The sequence below is a fragment of the Ambystoma mexicanum genome, chromosome 12 (assembly GCF_040938575.1).
Source record: "Ambystoma mexicanum isolate Mex_15411 chromosome 12, UKY_AmexF1_1, whole genome shotgun sequence".
NCBI lineage: Eukaryota > Metazoa > Chordata > Amphibia > Caudata > Ambystomatidae > Ambystoma > Ambystoma mexicanum.
The window spans coordinates 110,262,634-110,275,611 of NC_090936.1; the positions used below are offsets into that span (position 1 = coordinate 110,262,634).

The window sequence follows — 12,978 nt, forward strand, 5'->3', positions numbered from 1 at the left end:
AGTCAGGGCAGCGCATGCTCCCAGGGCTGCAACCCTGCGTGCCTCTAAATTTAAAGGGGAAGGTTTTTTTTCCAGGTGAAAAAGGTTCCGTCTCCCGTCCCTAGGAAGGGACGCCCATGCAGTATGGAGGAAAAGTGACGGGACGTAAGAGTATCCTGAAATAGAAGCCTAAGCCTCTCTGGGAGGCTGGCACTTCTTCCACTGCTTGGCTCTCAACGAGCGACCAGATCTCTGCCAGCAGAGTTGCCGTCCTAATCTGGGGGAGTGGAGGGGAGGAGGGAGGCATCGCTAGGCGGTACCCCTTGGATAATATAGAGATGATCCAGGGGTCTGTAAAGTTCTGGTGCCAGAAATGCACATGAGAGGCAAGCCTGCCACCCACTGGAGACATGTGGACCTGAAGGGACGCTTCATGCCTTTTTACCATCTGAGGCTGCTGCTGAAGAGGGGACTGGAAGAAGCCCTTGCCCCCCCCCCCACCTTTTTGTTGCAAGTGCCGGTGCTGACTCGGCGAGCGGTCAGGTTGTCTCGACCTCTGTTCCTGGAACCCACCACCCTTGTCGGAGCGTTGATGCGACTAGGTGTACGCCTTGGGCGTGGCCTTCGCCAGGATAAAGACATTGCAGTCTGTGAGCTGTTTTTATCTAGTTTGTCATCAGTGGTAGAGTGGAAAAGGTCACTGCCCTCAAACGAAGGCCCAACATACGATCCTGGACCTTGGGGTTAAACTTAGTATCCCAAAGCCAGGCCGTTGTCCTTAGGTCTGTGGCGATACAGATGGCCCGGCAAGAGGTATCGATGTGGGCCAATGTGTGCATGATGTCCTGCGCTACCAGCCTGGATTCTCCTAGACCCGCCTTGAAGCGTGCCTAGCTCTGCACAGAAAGTTCCGGAAGGAAGTCTGCCATTTCCCGCCACAATCTCTGGTTAGCGGCTGCCAGCATGGCAGCGTTGGACTGACACAGGTGCAGGGAGGCGGTCGAGTACAGCTTCATCCTGTATGCCTCCAAGATCTTCTCCTTGCCGAGTAGCGGGGAGAACGAGGTGGCAGAGGACGACTGCAGCTTAGAGTAGAGTGACACCGCAGTGATCACCGAAGAATGCAGCAGGGGTACGTTGATAAAGAGTGTATTCCCCTCCATCTGTCTATACTTGGCATCGAGATGCTGATTGACAGGTTGGGCAAAGTAAGACTTGAGCTACCCCGCCTTGAACGAGCCACAACGTCTTTCTGTATTGGGATACCCGTTTAGGTAGGGGGTTCGTAGGATGAGGACTTCTGCAAAGACCCCCCTCCTCGGGCTGCTTGACCTGAACTGCCAAGCCCGTTGTGGAAGTCCTTCGCTGAAGACGGCGTGTCAGAGTCTTCCTCCTCGTCTGTGTCCACCCGAGTGTCCGGAGCAGGATGGAGGTGTGCTGGGCGCCGTGGGTTGCGGTGTGGGGACCGGAGCCAGAGGCTGCTCCAGAGGCTGGTGTGGAACCGCCTGTACTGTGGGAGGCAGAGAAGCCAGAATCAAAGGGACCAGCAGGGGCAACGGGGGCTGAGCCATAGGGGGAATGACTATCGGTGCTGGTGGAGTGACCGGAGGGAGCAAGTCCCTTATAGCATCCCATAGGATGGCCTCCATCTTGGGGGTTCGCATCAGCGACAAGAACCTTTTGGAGAACCTGTCTTTGGAGGCAGGCGATATTGATGAAGTAGCTAGGGGCTGCTGGGGCCAGAGCACACTGTCTAGGTAGCAGGGGAAACCTGCCCTGCGCTGTTGATGGATAAACTGCAGGCCACATACCTGGTTGACACCAGTCTCACCTTGAAACCTGTTCACCCACCTGCCCTGTTCCTAGGAGTAGCATCGGACGAGCAGCCATGTTTTCTGGCGCGTCGGCCAATTTGTCGAGCTGCGTGCCAAATGCCAAGGTCGTGGTGCCTGGCTCCCTTGGCCCCGGCCTCCACCAGGACTCCTGGTTGTAGAGCATGAGGCCTACCCTGCACATCAGGTCTGGGCCTGGAAGGCGCGTTGCCCTTGGCACTGATGCCGGTAGTGCTGAGTGCAGGCTCCCCCTCGAACATTGAGCCGGTACTAGGGCGTAGCTCCTTGGGTGTAGACCCAGTAGACGAACCTTGCGGTCCCTCGGCACTGAGACCAGTAGGATCGAAAGACCCCCTCGACCGTAAGGCCGGTAGCTGGGTTAGCCTTGGTGCGTGTGCTGGTAACCGAACCCGAGAAGTTCCTCCCGCTTGGCCGTTTCCTCAGGAAGGAGTCACCCTTACGGGGTGCGATGGAACACAACAGCCCTCCCTTGGGCCTTGAGCTCTGATGAATTTCAAGTCATCTGGAGGCAACCCTACGAATAGCTCCTGCCACCTAGCTAGCCTGTTCTTCAGTGCACGCGTAGTCAGAGCATCACCAATGGTACAACCTTGCCAGCCGTAGTCAGTGCCAAGGCAGCGGACGCAAAGAGTGGGGGTCAGACGTAGGAAAGAGCCCCTCGCAGGCTGGACACCCGCTTAAGTCGGATTGCGCCGGGAAGGAGCGTGACGCCGGAGGACCAAGTACCCAATGACTGTTAAAGACAAAAATATAGAAGAATCTGGGGAAGAGCACGTGGAATTACATGGCAAGGGCAAACGCAGGAGCGCTGGTGAAATCGTCCCATTCCCGTCGATGCAGAAAATAGGACTGGGGAGTGGCGCCAGTGGGCAGAGTCAGGGTAGCGCATGATCCCAGGCCCGCACCTCTGCGCACCTATAAATTTAAAGAGGAAGGTTTTTTTCTGATGAAAAAGCTTCTGTCTCCAGTCCCTTGGAATGGATGCCCATGCAGTATGGAGGAAAGGGGACGGGACGCAAGAGTACAAAAAGTTACTGGAGAGTCAAGAAACCGGATACATTGGATCCCCTCATCATACCCATAAGGTTGGATAAAAAGCATCCCTACCTTGGTAACAGAGTGTGCCAAGTGAAGATTTAAGTCACTTACCTGCAACTATTGTTCTCCAGCATCGGTTTGGCATGGATCCACATGCTCATGAATATTCCCTGTCAGGCTGGGAATCCTTAGTAAAAGAAAAAAACATTTCACTTTTAATAAACTCCTATATACCAATCGCTGTACTCTGGGCCATACTGCCCCGAGCCTCTGGCAGCCATCTTCAGATTTGGTAAGCACGTAAAGTGGCAGTATGACCAAGAAGAGCCACAGAGGGGCTGGAGGGAGGGTTCGCATGCAAATCCATGCCAGACCATTGCTGGAGAACAATAGTTGCAGGTAAGTGACTTAAACCTTCTCCAGCATGGGGTCTAGTATGGATTCACATGCTCATGAACAAATGCACGGCAGTAAACAAAACAACCACGGGAGGTGCAAATGTTCAACAGAAGCAATTAATACTTACCCCTGGAACATACTCACCTCAAGCTAACAGGTTGCGTAGCCCTGGAATCCCCGACGATGCAGTAGAATTTCATGAAGGTATGCGTTTACCTCCACGTCGCAGCCCTGCAAATATTCAGCTGGGCCACACCAGAAAAGAACGCTGTCGTCGCAGCGATCTCTCTGGCAGAGTGGGATCGCGAACGGCCCAGCAGCGGCCGGTTTGCCAGCCGATGACAGTGCATGATGCAGCTGGAGAGAAATCTTGAGATGGAGGCCTTGGACAAGGCCTTCCCGTGGTTCACAGGATTAAAGTTCAAACAATTGGGCAGTCTTCCGAAAACTCTTTGTGTGTGCCACATAGCACGAGCAACAGCCAGTGAATGCAATGCCCTATCCACTGGCGACAGATTTCGGGAAGAAAACAGGCAAAAGCAAGGACATGTTGAGGTGGAATTCTGACGGAACCTTCGGCATGAAAGAGGGATGTGTAAGCATTACCACCCTCAACTTGTGGAAAGTCGGATCCAGTTGCCTTCAGGATAGGGCCCGGGACTCACCCATACGTCTGGCAGAGGTGATGGCCACAAGGAAAGCCGTTTTCCACGAGAGAAACTTGAGCGTGGCTTGATGCACAGGTTCAAAAGGTGCCCCGCATGAGCCTTGTTAGAACCATGTTCCGTTCCCATGCCGGGGTGTGAGCCTTCACCGGCTGCAAATCTATATTAGACGAACAGGTGGTCCTCCTGATCCTAAAAAAGTTCCCACTCGTGGCACCAGCGAAAGTCTGCAATGGTGTTCTGGACGCCTGCCAGGTGGAGAGGGATGAGGAACATTCCCTGTCCGATGGCCCAGTGCAACATATCCTGAGTTTCCTTGGAGAAAGCTGGAGACAGATTGCCCCCTTGCTTCCTGATGTACAACATGGTAGTGGTATGGTCCGTGAATATCCTCACCACCTTGCACGGCAGGAAAGACTTGAGGGCCTGTAGCAGTGCCCGTGGCTTGAGGATGTTTATGTGCAGATCCGTCTCCTCTGGAAGCCACAGACATCTGGTGTGCCGATGCCCGTTGTGAGCTTCCCCCCCCAAACCTTCCAGAGAGGCGTCCATGATGACGGTCTCCTGGTTTGAAATCCCATTCCCTGGGCGATGTAGACGCACACCCCACACAACTCTATAGCCCGCAGGAAAACCTTGTAGAGACGGATCTTGTCCGCAAAACCTCTGGACACTTGTATCCAGCGTGCGCCCAGTAAGTCCTGTATGGGTCGCATCTGCAATCTGCAGAGTTGGACGAGGTAGATGCAGGATGACATCATGCCCAGCAGCGACTTGATGGCCTGTGCCAGTCTTCGCCAATGATAGTCGTTGCACCTTTGCTTGAATGGCTGCTAGCCTCTCCTCTGAGGGCAACGCCAGAAAAGACACTGTTGAGTCTGACGCTGAGTAACATTGCGATCTGCGATGGAGTCAAGCATGACTTTGGATAGTTCGTGGAGAATCCCAGCTCAGTCAGTAGGCGGACAGTCTCCTCCGTTTGCTAGTCAGCCAGCTCCCGAGAGTGGGCGTGTATCATCCAGGTAAGTGTATACGTGGATGCCCTGCAGACACAGGTGGAGCACCACCACGGAAAGGCATTTTGTAAACACCCTTGGAGCCGATTTCAAGCCGAATGGCAGGATCTTGAATTGGTAGGGCTGGCCTTCCACCATGAACCGTAGGAACTTTCAATGTTTTTAGTGAATGGGGAAATGGAAGTTAGCATCCTCCAAGTCCAACGACATTAAGAAATCCCCTTCTTCCAGTTGGCTGAGCACATGCTGCAACGTGACCATCCTGAATTTTAAGGACTTCGGGTACTTTTTCAGGCGGCGTAGATCCAAGATGGGTCTCCAACCCAGTCTTCTTTCTTACCAGAAAAAATCTGGAATAGACTCCGGGGACCCCGAGCCGTTGGGGAACAAGCTCCATCGCCATTTTCTGTAACATGGCTCACACTTCCGCCAGGAGTTGAGGAATGTGCTGCTCCTGTCGGGGAACAGGTTGAATACGAGGGCACCTGCGTTGGAACTCCAAGGTGTGACCCTGGGCGGGAAAATCCAGCACCCATCTGTCGGTGGTGATCTTTCACTCACTGACGAACCTCGTCAGCCAGCCTCCCACCAGGGTGCAAGAGTGGGCGCCCGACGTCTTGACCGGTTCAGGCCTGCTTGGGTGCCAGGCCGACATAGGCCTGGGAGCGGCCCCTGTAGACCTCCTGTGTGGATGATCGGGCAGGTTGCCTGTAAGATTTGGAGAAACCTTTGGATGATCTGCTAGACTATCCCATGAAGGAACGAGAAGACGAGCGATGCTGCTGAAGAGAGCCCAGGGAACGTGCTGTCTCTGTATCTGTATCTGTTTTATGGCCTGCAGGGACTCGTCAACCGCCTTCCCAAACAGATTCTCGCTGCCGAAAGGCATGTCCAGCACCTTTGCATGAACGTCCGGATGAAAGTTAGTGGCCTTGAAACATCCCTGCCGATGAAGGCAGACTGCATTCCCCCCCCATCTGCTGGAAACCTATCAGCGATGTCCACTGCCAGCAAGATGGCATTATCGGACTCCACTTCCCCTTCCTGAAAGAGGACGAGAGCTTCCTTTTACTTTAGCTTGTACCACAGCTCCCCATCGTACCCGGCCAAGATAGCCAGGGCATTGGCCACCTTGATTGTGGATGACGCTGTGTAAATGACCTTACCCAAGGCATCCATCTTCACCTCGCTGTCCAGGGGGATTGTCAACCATGAGGCCAGGGATTAGCCTAATGTTTTCTTGCAGCAGCTGACACTCCAGAGTCCGGCAACGGTTGAGACACCTCAGGCACTGTGGTGCTGTGTCTGGCACCATGTACTACTTCTCCAACCCGCAAAAAAAAGTACAATGCCCTCTGGCCATGTATAACAATACACTTTTAAGCAAAAGAAATCTTTCAATGGATATAAAGCAAACAATACTTTGTGTCTATATTGTGATCCAAAAACCAACACAATTCAAATTTAAAATAAATAATACACCCAACAATGAAAAAACATTTGTATGCCTAATCGCAATGCAATTATGACACTGCTAACCAACCATTCATCAACATATTTACTACTTTCATACCACAAGCAGACATAACATAAGCAATCATGAACCACCAAATAAACTGTAAAATCATATAGAATTGTCTATTACTAAACCAATTGCATGAATGAAGCCATTACATTTTTCATACAGGTAACCAAAATTCTTCAATATTTTTATATTGTTGTTTACCAATTGTATGTTTACAAATGTTCAACTTCTTGGAAAAAAGTATGAATCCAGGGTCTTCGACTACTCGAGTTTCGGTTTAACGGAGGTCCTCAAGATGCTTGATGGACCAGCCTCAGCAGGACTAAGTGGATGGAAGGTGGTAAAAGGGATGGCTTGTTTATATTGGAAAACGGGTGTTATGGAAGATATTGGCACTTCTTGATGGCCGGTGCTGTGGCAGAGTTTTTGTTGTGCTTGAATCGTTTCCACCGCACGTATGCATGTGTCATCAATTTATGTTCAAAAATCCTACTGTCGGATATTCAAACATTTCCCTGCAGCTGCATGCAGTGATTCACTGCGGATGGAAGCTAAAAGAGCGTGCGCCGCATTCCGTGTTGCATTATTTGCGCACGTCACTGAAATGGCACTGTGTTTATCCTAAGTTCAAGTTCCAATTAGGAGATGTGGATGTGCTTACAGCTACCTCTTCTTCACCTACTTCTCCAACCCGCCTCACTTAGCTGGGGCCGTGCAAGGGTTCTTAATGAGGGCCAGGCCTTCCTCCCAAATGTCATCCAGAAAGGGTACCGCCATGATCCGCCTTCGGTCTTGGATTCTTGCTGCTGATACAAGAAACTCTCCTTGTTTGTTTACTTGGGCGCCAGTTGGGACAGCTCCGAGGCCCTGGAGATCATGGAGTGAATCCCAGGCATATCTCGCACTCCACCTCCATGTGGTCCAGGTGCAGGCAATAAAGAAATTGCAGATGTTTGTCTTCCACAAAGACATTCCATAGCCCGCATTTGGTGCAGGGCCTGAAGAGGGTCCTCCCCCCCTCTCCTCCTCCGACATAGTCGGATGGTGCGAAGTAGGCCCAAGTGGCCTTCTGGAAACTTTGATGAATCCTTGCGCAAGACTTCACTGACAAGGGGTCCCTGCTGCTGGCCGATAAGGCAAAAAGCATACAGGTTCTTTGACACAAAAATTGAACTTTTCTGTGAAAAAAAATAATCTTGAAAAACATACTAAATGGCTCAGAGCAAACTCAAGGACTCCCAACACTGAAGCATGCATTCAAAATCTGAAGAGGACTGCCAGAGGCAGGGCTTAGGGAGAGGACTGCCATTGGATGGGGCAGTATGACCCAGAACACAGCGATTGGTGTGAAACTTCTTTTACCGAGGATTCCCAGCCTGACGGGGAATATTCATAAGCATGTGAATCCATGCCAGACCCAATGCTGGAGAAAAAGAAAAAAATATATAATAAATCACAGGGAAGAGCTAGGAGCCTCCAGCAACACTGCACAGAAAGTGATGTGTGCTGACTTAGTAAATTGTAGATGCCTAAAATTGGAGGAATGGATGGCTCCACCAAGAAATAACGAAAAGGGCTCCCATGATCAGAGTAAAAGAATGAGTGAGTGTAGAAAAGGTTCGTACTCATTCAGGAGAATGAGTCAGAACAATTCAAGAGTCCAGCAAAAAGTGCTGGGGGACTCGTAGGTGCAGAGAATTTCACACAAAGATGGAAATATACTACAACAGCTCTTGATGCCTGAAATGATAGAAGAGAGAGGAGCAGTTTCTGGAGGAGGGGCCGAAATCAAGCTAGCAGGCATGTGAGTGCATGCTGAGGAGGTAGATCTGCACGCTTCAAAAAGTTTAGTGGGACCTGGCTTAACTACCGACACCAAAGCAGTCAGCATGGGGACCTTGGCAAAGATATTAAGTATCTTACCTGAACTTCACCCACTGTCTCAGTGAGGAGGACTAAGGGGGGAAACGTGCCTGTGCAGTTAATGTAATATGGCATGTGTATAGCGCCTAGTGTCATTGGTATGGCCTCAAAGCACTGTTGGTGATAGCCCTTGAAGGACTGAGGTCGAGGTATGAGAGATTGGTAAGAGTATTTTAGAATGTGTGCATTTTAGCAAGTATAAGGTGGGTAGGGGTTGCTAAATCCCTGCTAGCGACCCATGAAGAACTGGCTTGTGGATCGTGATGTGAAAGGCCTCTGGGAGAGTATGCGAGTCAAGGATATGGGACATAGCTGCTATCTAGTGGAAGAAGTGAGGTGCGATATGAGATCAAGTAGTGGATGATTGCAAAAAGTGCCCTCCGAGGGATACAGCTATAATCCACTGAGATGGAGTGAGATACGTACCAGTTTGTCATTGAAACAAGTAATCAGCCATGACTGAGTCCAGATCCTGTCATGTAGGTCTACGGGAATCCTTTCTGTGCATGCTCAGTATTTTCTTGGAGTTTCTACATGCGACTCATTGATGCCCTTGCCCATCTGTCTTGTGGTGAAATTTCACCCGAGAGGTAGATTAGGTCAGTCAAGACGTAAAAGGAAAGTACCAAAATTGAGTGCCTTCCGGAAAGGCAAGGTGATCCTCTATGCAGCTTATGCCAAAAGCGATAGAGTTCCATATTGTGGGTGCCTGGACCTAGAAGGAGAAACCCCTATTCTGGCCGATTTGGCAGAAGGGATCTCAGGTTTCTGGTGGGTCTGCAGAGGGTGAACTTGTGTTGCAAATATTCTGGGCCTGTGTTGTGAAGAACACAACTGATGATGCACATGGCCTTGAAGGTGGACAGTCGCCCGACAAGGAGCTAGTGCAGGACACAGGAAGTGGGTGGGATTCACTCTCTAGCATACAGGGCTAGGAAGAGCCTGGCTACAGCGTTTTGGACCCGTTGGAGTTTTCTGAATTAGGATGCAGGGGTGCCCAGGTTAACATTGTTGGCATAGTCTAGGAGAGATAGGACGACTGTTGTGATTGCAGCGACTCTGAGGGTAGGTGAGGTACATGGAAGAAGCGGAGAACGCATAGGTGTAGATTGCAGGGTTTTGACACTGTTGATGTGATAATGTCATATCTCCATCCATGGTGCATCCAAGGTTCTTTATTTTGTTGAGGGGAAGGTGGTGGTGGTCTAGGTAGGACAGGCAAGGAGTGGGTTTGGGGAAGAGGGGCAGTCTTCCTGCAGATCATGATCAAGTCTCACCAGTGTCTGGAGTGGAAGGGACTGTTTAGCTTCCCCCTAAATAATGGAAAAGTGATATCTGGTGCCACACAAAGCAGGACATGTGGTGCTTGTCATTTTCAGCCGAACGGCTCTCTTTCCTTTGACATCGCTAAGGGATTGGACCCTCTTCAACTAAGGATCTGACTCTGGTGTCCTTTAACTTCTTTTTGTAGTTAAATGAGTTTGGCCGCTTGCTCCTAGAGGGCCTCTGAAAGCATGGATTTGTAGGATCCACAATTCTTTGTCGTTATCCTCCTCAAAGCAATAAACACAACTTGTGGGAACTTGCCTCCTGTAATCCAGGCAGAACTTAGCCAGAGTATGAGGCAATATGCAATAAATTAGCAAAATATAAAGCCAGTTGCTTTCCAGCATACCGAGTGTGGAGAAAAAAGGAACAAAAGCCATGGGGCAAAACAGGCTCCATACAAACTAGCCCAGACATCACTTCAGGGATAAGCAACTGCAGCAAGCAAAGCAGACAGGGTGCTGTGTTGTGCCTCCCCCTGGTAGCCGAAAACATTTCCCACGAGTGCTAGCACTGAAGATAGATTTAAGATGAGGGAATGCGTGTGATGAAGGAAACCGTTAGAATGAAAACACCCTTACAACCCCCAACTTTGGCAACCTTGCTTATCGAGCAGCAAAAATGTCTTGTTAAGGCAGCGGGCAAAGCTCAGGATTGGAAAGAAACACTGAAGCAAGAGGTTCAATTTTCTTTGCCATGGAAGGCTAGTATCTGAACAGACACCATAGAAACCAGAGTCACATGATTCACTCTCAACAGTTGAAGGAAGCACTGTAGCAAGGGATCCAATAATTCCTTTTATTATTACGGTATTTATTTAGCACAGACCGAGCTTCGAGAAGCAACTGAGCTTCTTACAGAGGTATACACCAATACAGATGCATAATGGAGCTCTTTACAGAGGTGAACATTAGAGATGCATAACAGAGCACTTTTCAGTGGTAACAGAACAGATGTATAGTGGGGTAGGGTACAGAGGGGCGGAACAGAGGAGAGGTACAGCTGTACCAGTTGGCAGGGACGAGAGGGGCGGGCTTCTAGCGAGCAAGGTGGCGCAAGGGGCAACGTGATTGCCTAGGTGTTGAGGAGGAGAAACTCCTTGGAGGTGGGTCTTGAGTTGTTTTTTTAATTGTAGGAGTGTGGGAGGTGGGGGAGAAGTGATGCTGATGGGGAGGAGGTTCCATAGTCTTGGGGAGTAGGCAGAGAAGGGTTGTATTCTGGTCCTTTTACTTTTTGCAGCAGCAAATTTCAAGTCTGCACCTGTCCTGGCTTTTGGTGGCGCGCTGACCGCCGCAGATGCAGAGTTTCTCAGTGAGGTAGCTGGGCGACTGCCTTATAGATGCTGCAGCAAGACTTGAAGGTGATTTGTGCATGTAGTGGGAGCCAGTGAAGGTTTATGAGGGCCAGGGTGATGTGGTCATCTCTCGACCGCACACCACATGGAGGACATTTCTCATGGCCACAAGGGAGGATGAAAGTAGCAACACGCTTCACGAAGGCAGGAGGAAGAGGGAAGGGCTGGAGGCAACCCTAGGCTGCTGCATTCACACTACCAAAAGTCTCAGAAAATTCTAAAAGGGCTGACAAAGCTTTGCTCACCCTTCCAGCCCCTTAAGTCCGCATTGATGAACCAAACTAAACACAATCAAAGTCCCAAACACAGGAGCTTGGAGAGGACACTGTTTTGAGACTAGAGGGGAGAAAAGTAGTTGGCAGAAGGTATTAAGAAGGTGGTTCATGAAGGAGGGCCATCAAAGATGTACTGGGAAAAGCTGAGATTTGTTCAGAAAAGTTGAGGATGAAGGTGCACATCAAGAAGGGAATGTATGTAGCAGCTGTGGAAGTTGGGTGGGGAAGCATAGAGTAGTCTATACAATGCAGCCCGTCTGACAAGAGCTCTACCCTTGGACCCTCTTTATCCTGCTATCTTGGATGATCCTGATCATCTGACGACTGACGTGTGGGAGTACTGGAGGCAGCGATGCCAGCGCCACAGAGAACTCAGCTGGCAGCCAAAGAGTGCTCAGTGGCAAACATGGTGGCTCCTGCTGAGGTTGGACTGCCAGGGCCTGCTCAGCGATATGGCTACTTGGTGACATGGGAGATTGCAGAGGCCTTGCCCTGATATGCCACAGCAGGCATGCTGAGCTGGGGAGGTCGACCCAGTACCTGGTAGGGGAGTAGCCCGAGTCCCTAGCTTTCTCAGAGGACCTGGAAAGGTGGTCACCCCTGAGGGCTGTGGACTGAATATCGCAGTCTGTTGGGGGTGGTAGGTGAGCAGAGTGCCTGGGGTTATGGCGCTGCTGAGCCCATCAATGCACAAAGACTAGATTATTTGGCAGTTTGAGCAGCATCTTGACTGAGGTGTGGTGCCCCCAGATCAGAGTAATGGAGTAGTTTCTTACCTGTAACTCCATTTCTTCGTCGTTGATATCCTTCATGATTCACATGCTGTGAATATTTCCAGTCATCAGGCTGGGAAATATTTGCAGCATGTGAATCCATGAAAGATCCAATGCTGGAGAAGTTCCATTCTCATCTTTGCCAGTTTCCGGTCAATGGAGTGAAATGGGCGCACAGCAGAACAGTAACTGAGGGGTCAGCAATGAGATGCGGATACAGAGGTATGCATAATTCTCAACATTATCCATTTTATTAATAGAAAGAAGTTTGGATAAATGCCTAACTTTCCCTATCCTGACAAGTGTCCCTTCCTATAAAACTAAACCTGACCCTCACACTATAACAAAGAAAATGTGCAAGGTAAAAGTTTTAAAATGTAACTCAATAGAAAAGTGCAATAACTCATAACTTCAACAAAGCACTTCTTGTTTCCAAGGTTTGTCTCCCTTCCCCTGTATTGTCTCAGACAAATTATTTACACTGTTCGGTGTCAAAACCAGTCTCTTAAAAGTGTTACAAATGTCTATTTTACCCAATGCTCTCTTTCAGATGACAAAACAAATGTTCCTTCCATAAAATTGATTTGGAAAAGAGAAAGTCGGTTCTAGTCTTTCAGAATGGCTAAACAAAGCATCTTTTCTACATTGTTGGTTTGGATAAGGTAAATTAAAGACTTTACTACTTTTCAGCAGGGCAAAACAAATGTATTTTTCAGAACACAGGTTCAGATATGGCAAAAGACAAGTCTTTTGAAAGTTTCCGGTTGATAAAATGGAAACAGGAAACCAATATAACCAAGTCTCTTTTGAACATACCAATTCAAAGTGAGTCTATCTGTACACTCTCCAGCC

At 49.7% G+C, this 12,978-nt stretch overlaps 1 protein-coding gene across 1 annotated transcript in view; it reads right to left on the reverse strand.

The window, feature by feature from the left end:
* The window catches only part of FKBP4 (FKBP prolyl isomerase 4), a 770,108-nt gene that overhangs the window by 201,435 nt on the left and 555,695 nt on the right, over positions 1 to 12,978 (reverse strand). The window lies entirely within an intron of this gene.